The sequence below is a fragment of the Gallus gallus genome, chromosome 2, assembly GCF_016699485.2.
Source record: "Gallus gallus isolate bGalGal1 chromosome 2, bGalGal1.mat.broiler.GRCg7b, whole genome shotgun sequence".
NCBI lineage: Eukaryota > Metazoa > Chordata > Aves > Galliformes > Phasianidae > Gallus > Gallus gallus.
In genome coordinates this window covers 112,312,613-112,330,206 of record NC_052533.1, presented here as the reverse complement: position 1 = coordinate 112,330,206, position 17,594 = coordinate 112,312,613, and the positions used below count along the sequence as shown (strand labels likewise).

The 17,594-nt window shown below is 36.3% G+C and overlaps 1 long non-coding RNA gene across 1 annotated transcript in view; it reads right to left on the bottom strand.

The window, feature by feature from the left end:
* LOC121110134 overlaps positions 1 to 17,594 on the bottom strand; it is a 53,327-nt gene that overhangs the window by 16,988 nt on the left and 18,745 nt on the right. Inside the window, exons 2-3 of the long non-coding RNA XR_005857709.2 lie at positions 11,106 to 11,264; positions 5,876 to 5,934 (exon numbers count right to left, since the gene is read on the bottom strand). This is a non-coding gene — a long non-coding RNA (uncharacterized LOC121110134). The remainder of the gene's footprint in view (positions 1 to 5,875; positions 5,935 to 11,105; positions 11,265 to 17,594) is intronic.

Sequence of the window (17,594 nt, the reverse complement as noted above, 5' to 3'; positions counted from 1 at the left end):
TTTTGTATATGCAGTTATTGCAATGTTCTTTTTCCAGCTTCAGTGTGAGTCATTGTTTTGGCTATCAATTTAACAGTGTTTATCACCAAAGATGTACTGTAAATCCCCGAGTCATAAATGTTGCAAATATGATAAGAGGTTAAGTTATATTTGAAAATCCAAGTAGCTCATAGTTAATGTGGACAAACTTATTACTGCTGATTTGCATAGAAAGGAGCTGTTCCTCGTGCGAGGACTCATGATTTCTAAATAACAGCTGAAAGTGTATAATTTTAGAAAAGGACAGAAGCTTTGAAATTACAAATGTATAGCTCTTGCACTATCAGATTTCTTAAGCTTCCATTATATGTCTATGTCTTGGATGTCTTTATCTTTTTCTTAACTTTTGGAATAGAGAGAGCTGACTCCACCCTACAGATAGACCATGCGGCCACAGAATAGAAAAGGCAAGAGGGAAAATAAATCAAATGGCCAAGTAAAATAAACCAGAGCAGGTAGAAAACTGAAAAAAGATACTCTCTGCTGTTCCAAATGTTGCAAAATTCATATCTCATTTCAAATGAACACATATCATTTAACCAGTTTATAAGACAGCTGAAAAATTATGAGCCAGTATCCTCCCTAAGGGCTTCTTCAAACTTGCACTATGAAGTCCCTCATACTTAAAACACATTTTGTCCATTTCTTCTCTAGCTCTGACCTAGAATATGAGATCTCTTCATTTCCACTCTCCTCTTCTGATTCTTTTACCATCAGAAATCACCTGACTAAACGCAGTCCTCAGCAGCTTGGTGAACTAAATAAATTCTCTTTATTCCAAAGCTTACAGAAAGATCAACAGCTTCAGCAAGAGAACCGGGATCTAGAAACCATATTACTTTTCTCATTCAAATTCTCCAACAAATCAGGTATATTCATTCAAGCCATCTTCAGTAGGGTCTGTTGTGGCAGGACAAGGGGAAATGATTTCAAACAAGAACAGGGGAGATTTAGAATGAATATAAAGAAATGTTTTTTACAATGAGATTAGTGAAGCACTAGAACAGGTTGCCCAGAGATGTGGTGGGCAAGGTGTCTCTGGCAACGTTCAAGGTCAGCCTGGACAAGGCCGTAAGTAACTTGGTCTAGCTGTAGGTGTCCTTGTTCATTGCAGGGTCCCCAGCAATTAAAAGGATTTCCTGTTTCTATCATTCATAACATTTAGGAAGGCTACACCACTGCTGTTCAGTCTGCGGAGGACAAAGGAGGGAATTTCCTCTGACTTGCCTACTAACATATAGGAAAGCCTTATGCATAGAAAAAACTGTCTGGGAGTGCAGGTAATTTATGAATGAAGGATTATTTGGGAACCATTATGTCTATGTGAGCGCTTGTGAATGAAGATGGTGTGTTAGGGCATCTGGTATTTATGCATATAAATTAAGTGTCAGATAAAGTTCAGATGTGTGCTATATTATTTAGTACATAAATACATGGATATGTCAGAGTAAAATCTTAAAATTAGATCTTTATTATAAATCTAAAGCCCATAGAATTTCCAAACTCAGATATAATTCTTAATTGATTTATCTAAGAGTTTCCTAAAAAGAATAAACAGACATGATACACAGTGGGATGAAGGGAACAGTAACTGTGTTTGCATGTTTCTCAGAAAACTCTGACCATGTGTTAGGGAGATGGTAGAGTTGGAATTTGTCAGGTCTACATTCACTTGTGGATTTGCAAAATAGAATATGGGAGGATAGCTGGCATTCTGAGGGCCACGACCATATCAATTTTTATGTGGAGAGCAACAAACAGAGGGAGTCAGAAGATGGAGATTTCTGGCAAAATTCAGAAAGATAGAAACATTTAATTCTTCATGAGAATAAATCTGAAGGGAAATATGAGATATGAGACGTGTGATGAAATACGTTATTAACAGAAAAGGAAAGGACTCTAAGAAATATAAAAAGAAAGATGATTCAACAGAAAGGTCAGGTAAAGTATCAAGCTTTTAAAACATATTTCTTAAAAGATTTGATCTCAATACGGCAAGCTAAATAAAAAATTTGAAAGTAAAGAAAAGAAAGAAAAAAAAAAAACACATGATGAGAAAGACTAGTGGGCTAGGGAGACAGGGGCCATCTCTTCTAGTTTGCCCAGGGCAGTGGGATACCCAAGGCTGGCCTCGTGTATAAAGTAGCGTTTGCATTAAATGGTGAGTTGTGAGCAAACTCATCTGATCTAATCATTCTTTTAGCCTTTGGCTCTTGTATTCAAGGGCTGTCCTGCCACTTGAAATGTGTTTACAGCTTCTGACACGTATTCTGTCATTGTTGTAGGCCTTTCAGTAATAAGGGTAATTCTGATCAAGGCCTTTGTTGCTAATGAGAATGAATGCCAATACATGGACATTCTGTCCATTCATCTTGATAACAGTCTGTACTGGGTGGTGATTTATAACTACATTGCATAGCATGGGTTTATTCCATGGCAATATTATTATTATTATTTTTAATGTTATTGTTACTATTTGAACGAAGTGTACTGATTCAGACATCAACAAAAACTTTGATGTCTGTACTGAACACTTAGGCACCATGCTGTATTTCATTTTCCTTGAGTTCCCATCATTATTTATCATTTCAATAAATGTCACTGAGCCAAAATACACTGATCAGAACTTTCAGGTAAATTGACTGAATGGAAGAAAAAAATGACAAGAAAACAAACAAACAACAAAAAAACCCCAACAAACTCAGTCTTCCTATAAATAAAGCACATCAAGATGTTCCATTTCAAACAAGCTTCTATGTTGTTTCCTTTCATTTTAACAAGGTTTTACATGTTTGCATGACAAAGTCATTTGTCAAGTTATGAAATAACATTTAAGAAAGCCCTAATGCTACTTATTTAAGCTAGGATCATTTTTCCATGGCTATCACTGTCCTTCTTTCTTTATCATATTCTTACATTCTTTCCATGAGTGTGTGCTTATTAGATATAATAATGGACACAAAAATACAATATGCTTTTCCTCTTGGTTTAATATATCCTGACAAAGGAGATACCTAGGCTTCTGTTCTACTAAAGCATCTTCCTGTTATGTTTATACACCTGCCTGTAACATCACAGGCCAGCAGGGTGTATGATCCTTTAGAATTACAAGCTGAAGTGCAGCACTTAAAATTTATTTGAAAAACACTGAAATTGTTTTAAGTGAATACATAAAAGCAGGGGCAGGGCAACTAATCAGTATATTGTTATTTTGACACATCTGGTTGCCTTATAGAAAATGTATTCATAATTTTCTGTTTGACGTGATCTCAGCATCCAGTAAAAAGCCGAGAATTTTTCATCCTACTGACAGGACTCCATTAATAAAACAACAATCTTTTGTGTGTAGTAATCTTTAATCTTATTTTGTCACACACTTCTCAGTAGCATTTCCACTCGTTTTACAGTATAATTTATGGCACTGAAACAACTCTTTGCCCTGAAAAAGGTCAGTCTGTCAAGGTTTACTTGTCTTTGAAGAAAAGTAATAGAGCATTATTTATGAAGCAAAGAATACGCTTCAATACTTTAATCAATCAGAAAGATACTTGCATTATTGTATCTTTTGCCAAAAAATACCATGAGTAAAGGATACATCAACCTTGCATTCTCTTTTATGTCGCAAAAAGCCTTTTACCTTTTATGTCTCCTTCTACTTCAGTGTTTACTGCAGTATGAAAATAACAAGTCTGATGGTGTCTGATATCTGAGAACAATTTGTAAAATATAAGAATAGGGATTGATCTTATCTGAGGAATAGAAACTCTCCGGACAGATTAACTAGAGCTATCCACTGAGCTCATTACAATAAATTCATCTGAAAAAATGTTGGGGTGTTGAGTCATAAGATGTAAAACAATGTTTCTAGGGATAAAACTGCATGGTTCTAAGATATATGCTTCAAAGATGATAGGTACAAGGCAAAATCATATTTGGTACTCACATGGTTTTAGGCGTCATCATAAACACAAATTAGAACATGCAACATGGGGAAACAAATGGGTGGTTCATTAGAGAAGACAGTCACACTTTAGTTTATATCTCTCAAATAAGTATTTAATTTTGGCTTACTAAGACAACTTTACGTGAATGAAATACCAATACATTATTTAAACTGTGCTATTGATGTTTAACAAGTGTGAAATAAGATACATATTATTTATTAGTTATTAAACACTAACAAGTCTTTTTTTCTTTTTTTGTTTCTTTCTTTTTCTTTTTTTTTTTCTTTTTTTTTTTTTCTAGCAACTAGTATCTATCTAACATGAAGTAACTATTGCAACTGGAGTGAACCACGCCTTGCCTGAACTTCTTTCCAATGAAATCCAGCTCCTTCCCTGGAAAAACAAGCAAAGCTTTCACCAAGCTCTACAAGGTACTTGAGTACAAGCTGAAGTTCCCTGTATTTCACTCTTACAGTATCTTCAGCTTTACTCATAGATTCTGTTCTCAAGAGATGGACATTATCTGTCTCCTAAATCTCTGTTGCAATCCAGACAGCGTTGACAGGAACCTGAACTCTGCCTCAATCCTCATGATGTCAAACCAAATTAGATGCTTGTACTACAAACAAGCTCATCTGATGGTCACTGCACACTTTTGCATGTTTGTATGTCTGAGCACTTATAGGGGAAGCAAATGTCCTAAGTCGTAAGTCCAGATCCCAAGAAGACAGAAAGTATTTGCTGTCATCATGATTTCTTTGTACTTCTGTAATTTAAGATAATTGAAAGATGCAAACCCATGCAGTTGTGTAGGCTAATATCCCCAACAGTACACTTTCTATCAGATCAATATCAGAAAGCAAGAGTTAGCAAAGTGTGCAGACAACATTAATATTTCCTATTGATTGTCTATACTCTCAGTGGACATGTAGAATCTCAAAGTAAGCAGATGGACCCTTTGCTGTCTGTGGAGACTGCCAACTCCTTTAGGTCTAACAAAGTAAAATTTGGGTGGAATGCTACCTATTCAGAAAAGATATTTAAGTTTGGTGAACCCTGCTGTCTTTCTCTGCTTGTTGAAAAAAGATATGCCAATTTTCTTTTAATTAAATAATTTTTAAGGTTTAGCATACATGACAAGCTACTTTGCATATTATTTATTTGTTGGATATCTGAGTGCAGATCTATTTGCAGTAAACAAGGCTCTTGTCCCACAAACATGTATGTATGTCATGAACTTCACATTCAGTTGATGATGGTATTTAAAGGTTAGTTTTGTAACACAAGAAATAGGGATTGGCAACACTGATTACCACACAAAGATGGGGAATGCAGAGTGCATTAAACTGAGTACAGAACAGTGACATAAATGCTTGGTTGACTAGGTGATACCTATGAAATATAAAATCATATGAAGCACACTGGTATTCAAAGCACTATGAGTTTAATTTAACCTGTGCAGTCCAGCACTTGAACTGAATCTGTACAAATACTTTTAGAATTACAAAGGAAAAAATTTTATTCTAAAATACAGCTTCCGAAATCAGCAGTGATATGAACGATGATGAATATTAGTAGCCAAGTAGTAGAGTCAACAGGAGTCAAAAGTATGATGTTACTCAAACACTCCTCGGGGATGGATAAACCCAAACAATAGTGATCAAATCTCACAGTGGCTGTTGATAAGAATGAGTATATAAATGATGTTGAAATATCAGTCACTGAATGGCACCCTTCAGATACTGGTAAATGTGCACTAAAATGGTTTAATATCAGGAGGGCAAATTGTTCCAGGCTTTACAGTGTAGTCTCTAAAGCACAGTGCTAATGCACAGTGTCATGCCTCAAATGCTGGTAGCATGGATCTGAAATGCCATAGACAACTCACGCACCAGAGTTTTGTTGTTCCTTTGTCACAGTGCGAAGTAATTCCTCTGGCAGCCAGAATCCACTGAAACAACAAAAATCTTTCAGTTACTCAAACAGGCATTGGAGGAAATGTCTGTGATACGACACCTGCTTTTCACATTTGAATTAGGAATATAAGAAAGTGTGTGTGTGAGAGAGACAAAGAAAGAGAGAGAGAAAAGCAATCGAGCAATTAATTAATCTACTACAGAACAATTCTGTAAAATTTGTCTTAAATTTCCCTTTGAATTTGGACCTATGTTTCAACATAACATTTAAACTTATAGAGCATATCTTTGTTAAGGCTTTAATGTTCTCCGACTATTTCTTTCAAATTCCAAACTCCATTTGTGTTCTAAGGTCTGCTCTGTAGATGTAACTCAGATCAGGAATGTGTGTTAAACCATTTTCACTGCAACTTTTATCCTTTCTGTCCACCTCTTTTCTATTATGTATCAGGCAGAATTTTTCTAAGCAAAACCAGACATTTCAAGAGGGGAAATTATTACCCTCTGCAAAGGTGTGTTAGATTTTCTTCTTCAATTGTACTTGCTGTTTAAGAAAAATACACCAAGAGAATATGAAAAGGAAATAAAAGTGTGAACGACACGAGCAACGGCTGCATTCTGTGTGATAAAGATAGCAACAAGAAAGGGTCTGTTGGTTTATACTGTTTCCCATTCTTGATACAATCATTGTCTCAAGATCAGATTCATATTCTGCATCATTTTCTGTTACCTTTATAGTCTTTCTTACGAGAATGAGGAATGAAAATTTTAATGCCTCATATATTCTGTGAATTACTGTAGGCGAGTATGCTGTACTACTTTGATCTTTCCTATATTCCACAGTTTGATTGGGTCGTGATGTGAATGGAAAGCAGCACAAAACAAATCACTTTCTGGGAGAACAATTGCAATGCGAATAGATGCAGAAAGAAAAAGGTACCAGTTCAACCCATTTCATTAAGAAATAGACTGGGTAGAAAGAGAGTTCAAATACTGGCTTCTAGAGGTAGTAAAGATTATCTCAATTTTTGAGTTAACCAACCTATGAATTCCTTGTAAAAATTTTGACTGGGTGTTCATAATCAGAATATAACTGTCGAGACAGATCCAGCTTTGCTTTATCGAAGTTCAGTGTAGCTATAGTGCAGATGGAATGGGGAGAGGAAAAGAGACATAAAGGAAATTAAAAGATGAAAAAGAAAGTATACCAGCTGGAGAATTAAACACGTTTTAAATTCTGCAATGTGCGCAGTCATAACAGGAAAAATCAGTCCAGAGGAAATGCTGGTGGAGAGGCCAAAAGTGGGGGCTAGGTTGCCCTAGAGAAAGAACATTCATTGACAACCCCCACAGCATGGCGGGCTCTCTCACACTACAGAGCAGTGCTGCCCCTGTCTGTCCCATGCCCCGAAGTTCCTCAGCCTGAAAGTCAGAAACTGTAGCACTGGAGTCAGAAACCGGGAAGGCCAACAGCTCGTGATGGGTAACAGCATCTCCTGCAGACACCATGGACACCCAACATCTTCCCTTTTCCACTGAACCCTTTCTCTAGTCTGCCCTGCCCATATCAGTGCTATGCTGTGATGTTAAAAGCAAGTAAGGTGGGTTGTACTACATTTGCAAAACTACATTAACTGGTTTTAAAAGTAGGGGAGACCTTCCATGAAATGCTTCAAGCTTGTTTGGAGCAATGAGCAAAAGGAAAGGAGGAAGACTAAAATTATGAACAGCTTGCTGCTACTAGCCATGCTTATGTTTTGAGTAAGCCATTTTTGAAGGGGGAAGAAATATAGATTGCACTGTATTAGAAATAGGAAGCAAGCTTTTCTCTGTGTCTGAAGCCAGTAAATGGTTGTATCAGGTTCTTAGAAGTAGCAACTGCAAAGTTTGTGCATCTATCCTTTGTCACATGCCTGTGCTTATATTCCACATCTCTATGTACTTATTTCCTTATTCAGTGAGATTTATGTAAGTTGATTTTAAATATAGAAATTTAGCACCTATATTTTCACATATACACTTACGACATACAAAAGCCAGGGCTCTGAAAAGATTTTAAAGAGTGCTTTAACTGTTCATCTCATTATTTAGATTTTAGTATACAAAAATAGATCATCACTGTGATATAATTCAGAATGTTTCTCTGATAGTCTTGATACACATTTATTGTGTATGGTTATTTTGTAAGCACTGTCACTGTGAAAAGAGTATCATAAAATCTGTCTATTTCTCCATGAGCAAAGACAAAGCACCTCCTGTGAACCCACAGCATCAATTTTGACTCCTCTCTTGTCTTTTCACCCATGCACATCGACTTTAATGGGGAAGAGAACCGATGTTCTATCAGACACAAGAGAAATTATTTCTTCAAGATCCTGAATGCATACAACAAATACTGGTGATTCTCTTATTTCCAGACTGAAAAGCAAATGTCTACATTAAAGTGATGGATTGCAGACAGCACAGTATGCTACAACAAAGCCATGGCTGTTTGTATAATATTTCTAATATCTTCTTTAGCATGATTGTTGGTAAAATCTCTGACTACTGGAAGCTTTTCCATTCTGCTTTCCTTATGACATATTGCTGTATTTCAGACTTTATAACCATTGCATGCACTACAAGTCACACAAGAAAATCTGTTCCTTTGCTACTCTTAACTTGGGCATCATAGTCAAGCAATGCACTGCATCGTGTACTCATGTTGTATCCAGATCCTCCTAATGACACCCAAACAATACAAAGAAGTAGCTGCTGCTTCTCTCAGCAGTGGGCTGCATCCATGCGGCTGTGCTCTTTCAACACAGACCAAATGATATCTGCCCGGCACTGTGTTAGCTGCATACTGATAATGTCCATATTTCTCCGAGTTCCCTTTCAGAGACTTTTCCTTCATCACTGACTTTTTTTCTTTTCATGTTCTTATTCTGCAGTCCATGGTTTCCTAAGTACCATTAAAGCAGTCTTGTAGACTTGTGCTTTACAAAGCTCTTTTTTTTTTTTTTTTGGTTGTTGTTTGTTTGCAAAAAACAACAACAACAACAACAAACAAACAAACAAACAAAACCCACAAATAATTACCTTAAAGAAAAAAAAAGATAAACTTGGAAAACCGTTGGCTAAAAAGATTCTGGTAGGATTAACAAAAAACACAAATATTCACTTGTCTGTTTTGTCATGGCTCTATGAGACCAGAGAGATTTTGACTTTTTGTTTTCCTTTTTCCACCTTGTTTCAGCATTTCCACTTCAATTTCTGACTTCAGTGTTTCATTCTGGGGGTTATTTTTCTCTTTGTTTCATTCCAACATTGTACCCTTAGCTTCCAATTTTATTTTGATTTAGTGCTGGGATATCTCCACTGCTCTCCCATGCTACCCTATTTTTATTTACTTTTTATTCAGATGAGTGTGCACCATTTTAAATTTGTTCAATGTAGCCACTTGAAGTCAGTTTGTCCTCATGAGGAAGAACCTAATTTGTTTTTCTGAAGATGTGGCTGGCTGCAGACCTGAAGTAGAGCAAATGGCATGCTTGCTGAAAGCAGTATAGGAAGTGGGAGCACTTGGAGAGATTCTCTCAGCATACCAGACAGGTATTGTTTTTTCCTGACCTACTCTGCAGTACTGGACTCATATTTTGTACAGTTTGCAAGGCAGAAAAGATGCATTTAATTCACTTCTGCAGTCCCAAACTTGCCCTTTCCCTTTGTTTTCTGAATCGAAATGTAGCAACAAATTAGGAAGACCACCTCAGACAGGCTTTTTGTTTGTCTGTTTGTTTGTTTGTTTTTTAAATCTTGAGGCCAGTTCAAGCATCAATGTCAATACTTTGATTTTCCAGCCACAGCCCAGATTACAACAGTGATATGCAGTGGTATGAGTTGGTGAAGACCAGACTGTCCCATTTTTCTAGACAAAGGGATGAGATCTCTGTGATGCTATGGGAAGCACAATAAAACATAGACTGAGCTGCTGGGGAAGGAAGTTTTCTGCTGAACCACAGTACATACAGAGAGTCCCACAGCATTACAGGGAGGCACTATGTCCTTCCTCTTGATATAATTTAACTCAACTTCTCTGCCATGCTGCTACTGCTATAATTTTTCAGATACTAGAAGTAGCTCACTCACAACTTGACTTCGTATTCTGGCACTATGCTGGATTGAGGCATTAGTATGATCCTACTGTATTAGAAAGAACATAAGATGATGGAAAACTAATGAGTGGTGGGATAAGAAGCAGTGGCAGTCCAAAAACATTTGAAAGCCTCTCTAGCACATCAGCTGTGCTTTGTTACTAAAGACCACAAGGGCCTCTTTGCCCTGCCCTTAGATGCTCAGTCAGCAAAACAGTGTGGCACTGCAGGGTGCCCTGTGACGGGCTGAGAAAGCCTTGTGCATGACAGGAGGATGCCTGATGGGCAGGTGGGGATTGACCTTTCTCTGCCTTCAGTCACTTATAATCATACAATGGCTTGGGTTGGAAGGGATCCCAAGGATCATCAAGTTCCAACTGCCCTACCATCCTCCAGATCTGGTACTAGACCAGGCTGCCCAGGACCCCATCCAACCTGTTCTTGAGCACCTCTAGGAGCAGAGTATCCACAACTGCTCTGGGCAGCCTGTTCCAGCCAGCACCTCATTGCTCTCTGTAAAGATCTTCCCCCTAACATCCACTTCCTTCCTTGTTCTGCCGTGCCTTTGCAGCTGACCTAGGAGGGATATTCCTCTATCTTGCTGTGTGAAAGAGAAAACCTTTTCCTCCCTTTCCCCTTCAATGAAATTGTAAGACAAAATGGTTCCCCATCAGCTTCCAACTCCTGAACTGAAACCCAAAGAAATTTAATTCCTCTGGAAATGTCTTAATTACATTCTAATATTGATAATTCATGATGTTTGGATTAATCATTCATTTCAGTATCTGACAAACATTTAAGAGAGGGAATTTTTTGATTTATCAAGAATTCCAAAATTCTGATTGGTCATCCTTTTCATATTACAGCATGATCACCTTTGTGAGATGAGTATTTTGTTTTCATTCTTTGAAAACATTCTTTGGCACTCCAAAATCACTCATCTATCAAACGCAATACAGTTATTATATGTCACATTTTAAAATCACCAATTTAAGAACATAATTTGCAAGCACTTTTGCACTTTACAGTTTAGTCATATAAACAGTATACTTGTAATCAACAATACTAACCTTGTAGGCGTTGGTTGAGATGACTCACAACATCAAGCTTGACAATTTTATCTTGAACATATGTACCATTCATGTTGGAGCTATGAATTAGCCCACCAGATCTTCAGGGCAGGACACATCTTTGTCTACATTTGCAGAGTGAGAACAGATAGTTGACTTCTGAAAAAACAATACAGTACAATGACTTAACTATAGGATGCAGAAATTTGAAAAGTTAAATTTCAGTTTTCCTATAGAGAGTTCCTCAAAAAACATATTTCAAAAAATGAGAGGTGTTAAAAAATAGAAACAATTGTTTTGTTTTGTGAAATCCTGAGGTTGGAGGTTAAAGGATGACCACTGTCAGATTAATTCCATTTAGTTAGCATGGTATTAATATGAACTGTGAATATTTCCAAAGATTAATAGTAAAGAAGTGGATATCTTCCTTTCTTTACTTTCTTCTTTCTTTTTTTATTTTCTTTTAAATAAAAATAGATAACAAGTTTTCAGGTTTGTACCCTTTTGCTGGTAATTAGAATTCTGCTTTACCAACTGTATGAAATCTAGATGATGTGACCTTTACTGGAATAATATCTCCCTATTTTCCTAACTTACCTATTCCAATGGCAAAGGAAGATATTCTGGGATAAAAAAGCACTCCAGAGAATTGGGACTGAGCATAAAAGAAAGTAAAATCATTATAGCAAGATATGTAGAGGTGTTAAAATCTTACAGATTTATAATTATGACATGAAATGCTTGTTTCCAGTGATGCAGTATTCATTTTATTATTTCCTTTGTAAACAAATTGCAGTGCACTGCATTACCATGAAATTCACAAAGAAATATACACTGATTATATCAAAGAGGTCACAGGAACATAAAAGACAACAGCCCAAACCAGATGACCACCCCTATCCCAGGAAAAGATGAATTCTGAGAGGAAATAACAGGAGGTAGATGTTACTGTCTTTCAGCATTTCTAAGGAGGACAACAACTAAACTCCTGTTGGAAATGAAACAATGTTCTCCTAGCAAAAGTACAGAGTAGTGTATTTATTTCAGTAGTGCTGTTTTCTCACCCATTTTTTGGCTTTATAGATCTCTCTGTTTAACACTTGTCACTATTTTTATCTTTGTAACTTTATCTTTGTACCCATATTCCCAAGAAATCTTCTACTCAGGACATTCTACTCTTTATGCTATAAATATCTATTTGAGATACCATAGACTTGGAATTAAGTTAGATTCCTGCTTTATTTTATCTTGTTCATTTTTCTGTTTCTAACGATTTGCTATTTTTGCTGTCTCAGAATCCTCAGAGATGTGGAGAGTTTGTCTTGAATGGATTTCATCTGACTGCCATCTGTGTTTCTCTTCGGACATTAAAATCAACAGTTTTTTCTGATGAGATCAGACCTAGCTTCCACACATTTTCTAGAACCTATGCTTCCAAATTCCGTAAAGTGGTAGAGATCAAAGAGTAGTTTAAATAACTGAAGCAAAAGGAAGATATGCAATCCCAGTGGATGAAGGGAAAATGGATATTTTATTTATTGCTATGACCAAAAGTTGCTAGAACTGCGACAACTATCAGTGTGATATAAATACAGGATGACAAAGAAACCCATACTAAGTATCCACCATATCCATGACATCCCGCTCAACTTTGACCAGTGCAAAAATTTACCCTAAAAGCTCTGTAGAACCCTCCTTTTCTTAAAGACAAGGAGAAAATGGATTTCTGCAAGGAAGGGGCAACATGCAACTCAGCATTTTCATAGATTTATTCATAGATTCATAGCATGTGAGGCCAGAAGGGACTATTAGATAGTATAGTCTGACCTCTTATAAATCATAGGTCATCAAGTCCTGTTCAGCTTCCCTGTACCAAGAACAACAGTTTTGTATTTATCTAAAAATATAACTAATTTTCAAGGCATTTATTTGAAGACATGTGGAGACAAGAAAACCACCATTCCTCTTACGATTTAGTTCTAATGGATATTCTTTAAGAAGCAATTGTGACTAAATTATAACCAGAATTTAGATTGTCTTATGCTTCTAGCCATTTTGTTCCTGTTATACCTTTCTCTGTTAGATTAAATAACCCATTAGTATCTACTATTTTCTCCCCAACTCTTAGGGTCTGTGATCAGGGTCTTTGATCTCCCTTTATTAAAGGGAGTAAACAAAACTCTTTAAATGTCTCACTGTTTTGTATTCTATAATATTTTTGTATTCCGATTTTCTCTCTCCAATTTCTGTCATTTTCTCAAGTGTGGAATTGAGGATTAGTTTCCTATTAGCCTCACCAGAAACATATCCCAGGCTTTCATCTGACTACTTCTTAATTACTTTTCCCATTATTTATCAGAGCCATAAGTAGCCTTTCCTTCCACCCTAGCACTTACATGCTTGTATGCCACCACACATCAACTATATTTTCACAGCTTTACAATATATGTCAGCCCTCTGATTCTTCTTTCAGTTTTCACAAATAAACTATCCTTTCTTGTCTCTGAATGTATGTCTTTGCATTTAGCTGCATTAAAATCACACTTTTTTTGAAAAATCTCCCTCAGTTTCTATGTCTGTGAACCCAAGCTCCAGGAACACAACAGGTTATAAGGGCTAAAGCAAAATAATGGTGGTTATTAAAAAAAAAATTACATCATAGCTGCATACAATAAATATTATCAGTGTAGTGGCAAAACTAAACAGATTTAAAAATTCCTAAATTACGCTGTTACAAAAACATGCACAGCAGCATATCAGAAAAAATAGAAAAGCAAATACATGCAGATGTCTGACTACTTGCTCCTTCCATAAATACTTCTTTTAGGGGTATTAGCCATTCACCAAGCTTAAACCAACATGGTACAAATAGGCTGGTTGCTTGATCAGTTGTATTTCCAGCTCAGCTCATTGGTTCGAGAAATATCCAGCTCAGATTATTATTTATATCATCTTTGTATTAACATTTATCTGATATTAATATAATCTAATTTTGCATACTGTTATTTTAAAATTATTGCCCCCTGCTTAGATAACACTACAAATTTTTAAAAATGACAGAAAATAAAAGCCACTGTGGGACTCCTAGACAGATGAAAAAGAATGTTTTCTAAACGTGTTATTCAAATGAGAGACAGCATCATCTGCTTCCTTTCTGGACTTCTCTTATCGTTGTATTCACCTCTTGGCAATGTTATTTGTCTTCCTTCCTTATTTCCTTCCTGACAAGAGAGTCTTCTCCTGCTCCAGCTTTTCCTCTGAAACTATACATTCAGTTTCTACTGTATTTCTCTTGCAATTAACCACCTTTCTTCCCCACTTCTGAGATACTGCACTTGTTTGTTTTTATAGTTACAAATGCCCAAGGACAAAGAACAGTATATTACCTCTACTGCAGGAAAATTACAATTCTTGCAAGACTGCAAACACATTATAGAATGTATCCAATGTTCACCACATTTCTGCTTTAAAAAAACACCTATTTCTACATTTTTCAGTTTTATGATTTTAGCACTGGTTCATTTCCTAGCCACATCAATTCGGAAACTGAGAAAATTTTTGCACCTTATGGATATGAGGCATTTTTAAAACCTCTATTGAACATTCTCTTGAGTGAAACTAGCCTTTGTGTGTGTGTGTGCGTGTGACTGTTCTGAGTAGTCAAAAACAATCACTTGGCTCAACACTGCTAATCTGAAAGCAAAGAAAATATGAACATTATCTTACACTTATACTTTGAAGCACAGGATCTCTGCTTTATGGACATGCTAAAACAAATAATTATACTCCAAAGACAGCGATAATTTAGGAAAACAAATTGTTTGTAAAACTAATCTTGCTGAAGTCAACTATGAGGCCTGTCAAAAGCCACAGAGCAAGACTGACCACAGCTACCCCATTTCTTGCAGTGCGTTCTCTGGTGTTCATTATCCTCATCTCTAGCTCTTTGGTAGTACAGCCATTGTGGCCAATGCTGATTCTGGCCCTCACCGCAGCTGGAATCATTGCTGAGCAGAGGTCATCTCTCTTAACTGCAACACTTGAGCTCATGATTTCACTTACATCAGTTTCTGAAAAGTGCTGTAGTTGATCTGTGCCTTCTTTAGAGGTGTGCTTTAGAGCCATTGGAGGTCCTAACAACCCTCTTTTCAAGCTAAGCCTGATAGTTGCTCAGGAAGCTAGTTACTTATGTGGCTTTTCAGATGTACTGATAGGGTAGTAAAGATGTTCTTCTAAATGTGGTGCTTAGAATGCAAGATAAGTCCTTGAAAAGCAATGGGAATCAGTTGGCTCATGGATACATTGAGGTGACCTGAACGTTTGACAGGATACAGCCACGAAGTGAGCATTAAATAATGCAAAAGCCACTAGAATTCAGCATTCTGTTCAGTGAAATAGAAGAAAGGGTGTTAAATCTTGTCTTGGTACCTTTATTCCCAGCTTGTCTATGGCTAAAGTTTACCCATTGAGATGACTGTCTTAGAGCCATTTGCAATAAAATATCTATGCCTTTATCTTGCTAGAGATCAGAAAGCAATGAGAATGCGCAATATACGTGTTAGATTCTGAAAATGCTGTCAACTTTCACTTCATTCTGCAGAGAAATTTCGTGACATTTTTTTGTTTGTTTCATTATAGCTGTTACTATAATGAAATCAGGATCTATAAGCTTTTGTATTTCATCCAGGAATCACTCTAGCCTAATGGATTGTTTTCTTTTATGTTAGAAACAGCAGCCATAATATCTGTCTTTGTGTTACTATTTTGGTATATTCATGGTTTCTACATCTTTAAATGTACCATCCAACTAACCCAATTACTTTTTAATTCAGGATATTCTACTACAGCTCAGAGAACAGAAAAATTATCATCACACAGTCAGAAGAGCATGCCTTTTTATTAAAATAAAACAAACTGCCCTACATCAAATGTAATCAACTGTACTACTAAAAATCAAAAAAACTACATCAGAATTTAAAAGAAGCTAATAAATCTGCATAAAAATGATTTAAAGTAATTTTAATAAATATTTTGCAAGTGTGAGTAGGTATTACTCTGCTTGTCAGCACATCTGTATTTTTCTCTCATCTAATAAACTAGCTAGGACAGTGCAGCAAAGGAACATTATAATATTAACAATGTTGCTGGAAAGCTCTGTGCTTTAGAATGAATTAACTTTCACTGCACTGCAGAACATACAAAGTGAAATCGGCTCCGCAAGAATAGCAAGTTTAACCCCTTAGAAGCAGTAAGCTCTACATATGTCTTGACAACTGCTTTTGAGCAGTCAGTCCTTGGATGGGAGTCAAGGAGGTAGCTCATATATTTGGCAAATTTGGAAAAAAAAATACCATACAAGAAAAAATATAAGGTCTTTTTTTTTTAAATTTTATTTCATGTAACAGGAAAATATTGCAACTTTGCATTCCAGGGAATTTGCCAAGTGACAGCAGTCAGGTTCCAGAAATACCAAGGGATTAATGTTGTGGAAGAGACTTGTAGCTGTTATCTGAATATTCATTAACAATGTTAGAAAGTACAGTCCTCTTCTGTGGTAGCAGTCAGGGTTTGATTTTCCTTCTCTTAAAAACTGACCATGTAAATGACAGAAGAATGACTCAGTGAAAATCTGAGAGCCGATTAGGACTTGACCTCTTCTGCATTGGTCCTTGTAGAAAGGTTTGTAGGAGAAGGTTTCATCATCCCACTGACTTCCATGGGACTTCCTTAGGCATTTTTTTTCTCTTGAGGGTGAGAATGCTGAGAGAAGCAGCATTGTGATATAGACAAGAAAGTAAGAACTGGAATCATTTACTGCCTTTTGAAAGCTAATAAAACAGGTGATAATCTTTTATTACTGGACTACCATCATCTAGAGATCTACAAGAAAAACATTCCACGTCACATTTTTTTTTTAAGTAGAATGTAGTAATCAAGAATATCTTCTCATTGAAAAAAAATAAACTGTATTGAAAATATTATTTTACTATTTGTGCCATGAAAAAATTTCCTGGGATTTTAGGGTGCTGAGTAGGACTGAGGGTTACTATTTTATATGATAGTTGTTTTATGCATTTCCGGCTTCAGAATGGTCAGGTCCCCATCCTGACATGCCTCAGATGGGTTAATTTTCTTCTTATACTCCACACTACTAATTTCCTCTACTTTTAAACTGTCCCTATTCATTTCACATGTCATGGGAAATCTGGAGAGGGTGATATGTCTAATACTGCTGAGTTGCTGCTTATCCTTTAGGCTTGCCGTACTGTGTTTTTGTGGACTTCTAATCCATGGCTTTTGTATTTTCAAATACATGTAATAGAGTAAATACATTCTAATGTGATATTTTTTATTTCATCCATTTTCCATTGTTATATTTTATTCTCTCAAGGAAATTAAAGAATATTAAATGTATGTATGAGGAGAAAGAATAGAAATTCACTTGATTAAGTGATTTGTAAGGAAACTGTAATGCATTATGTCCTGCAG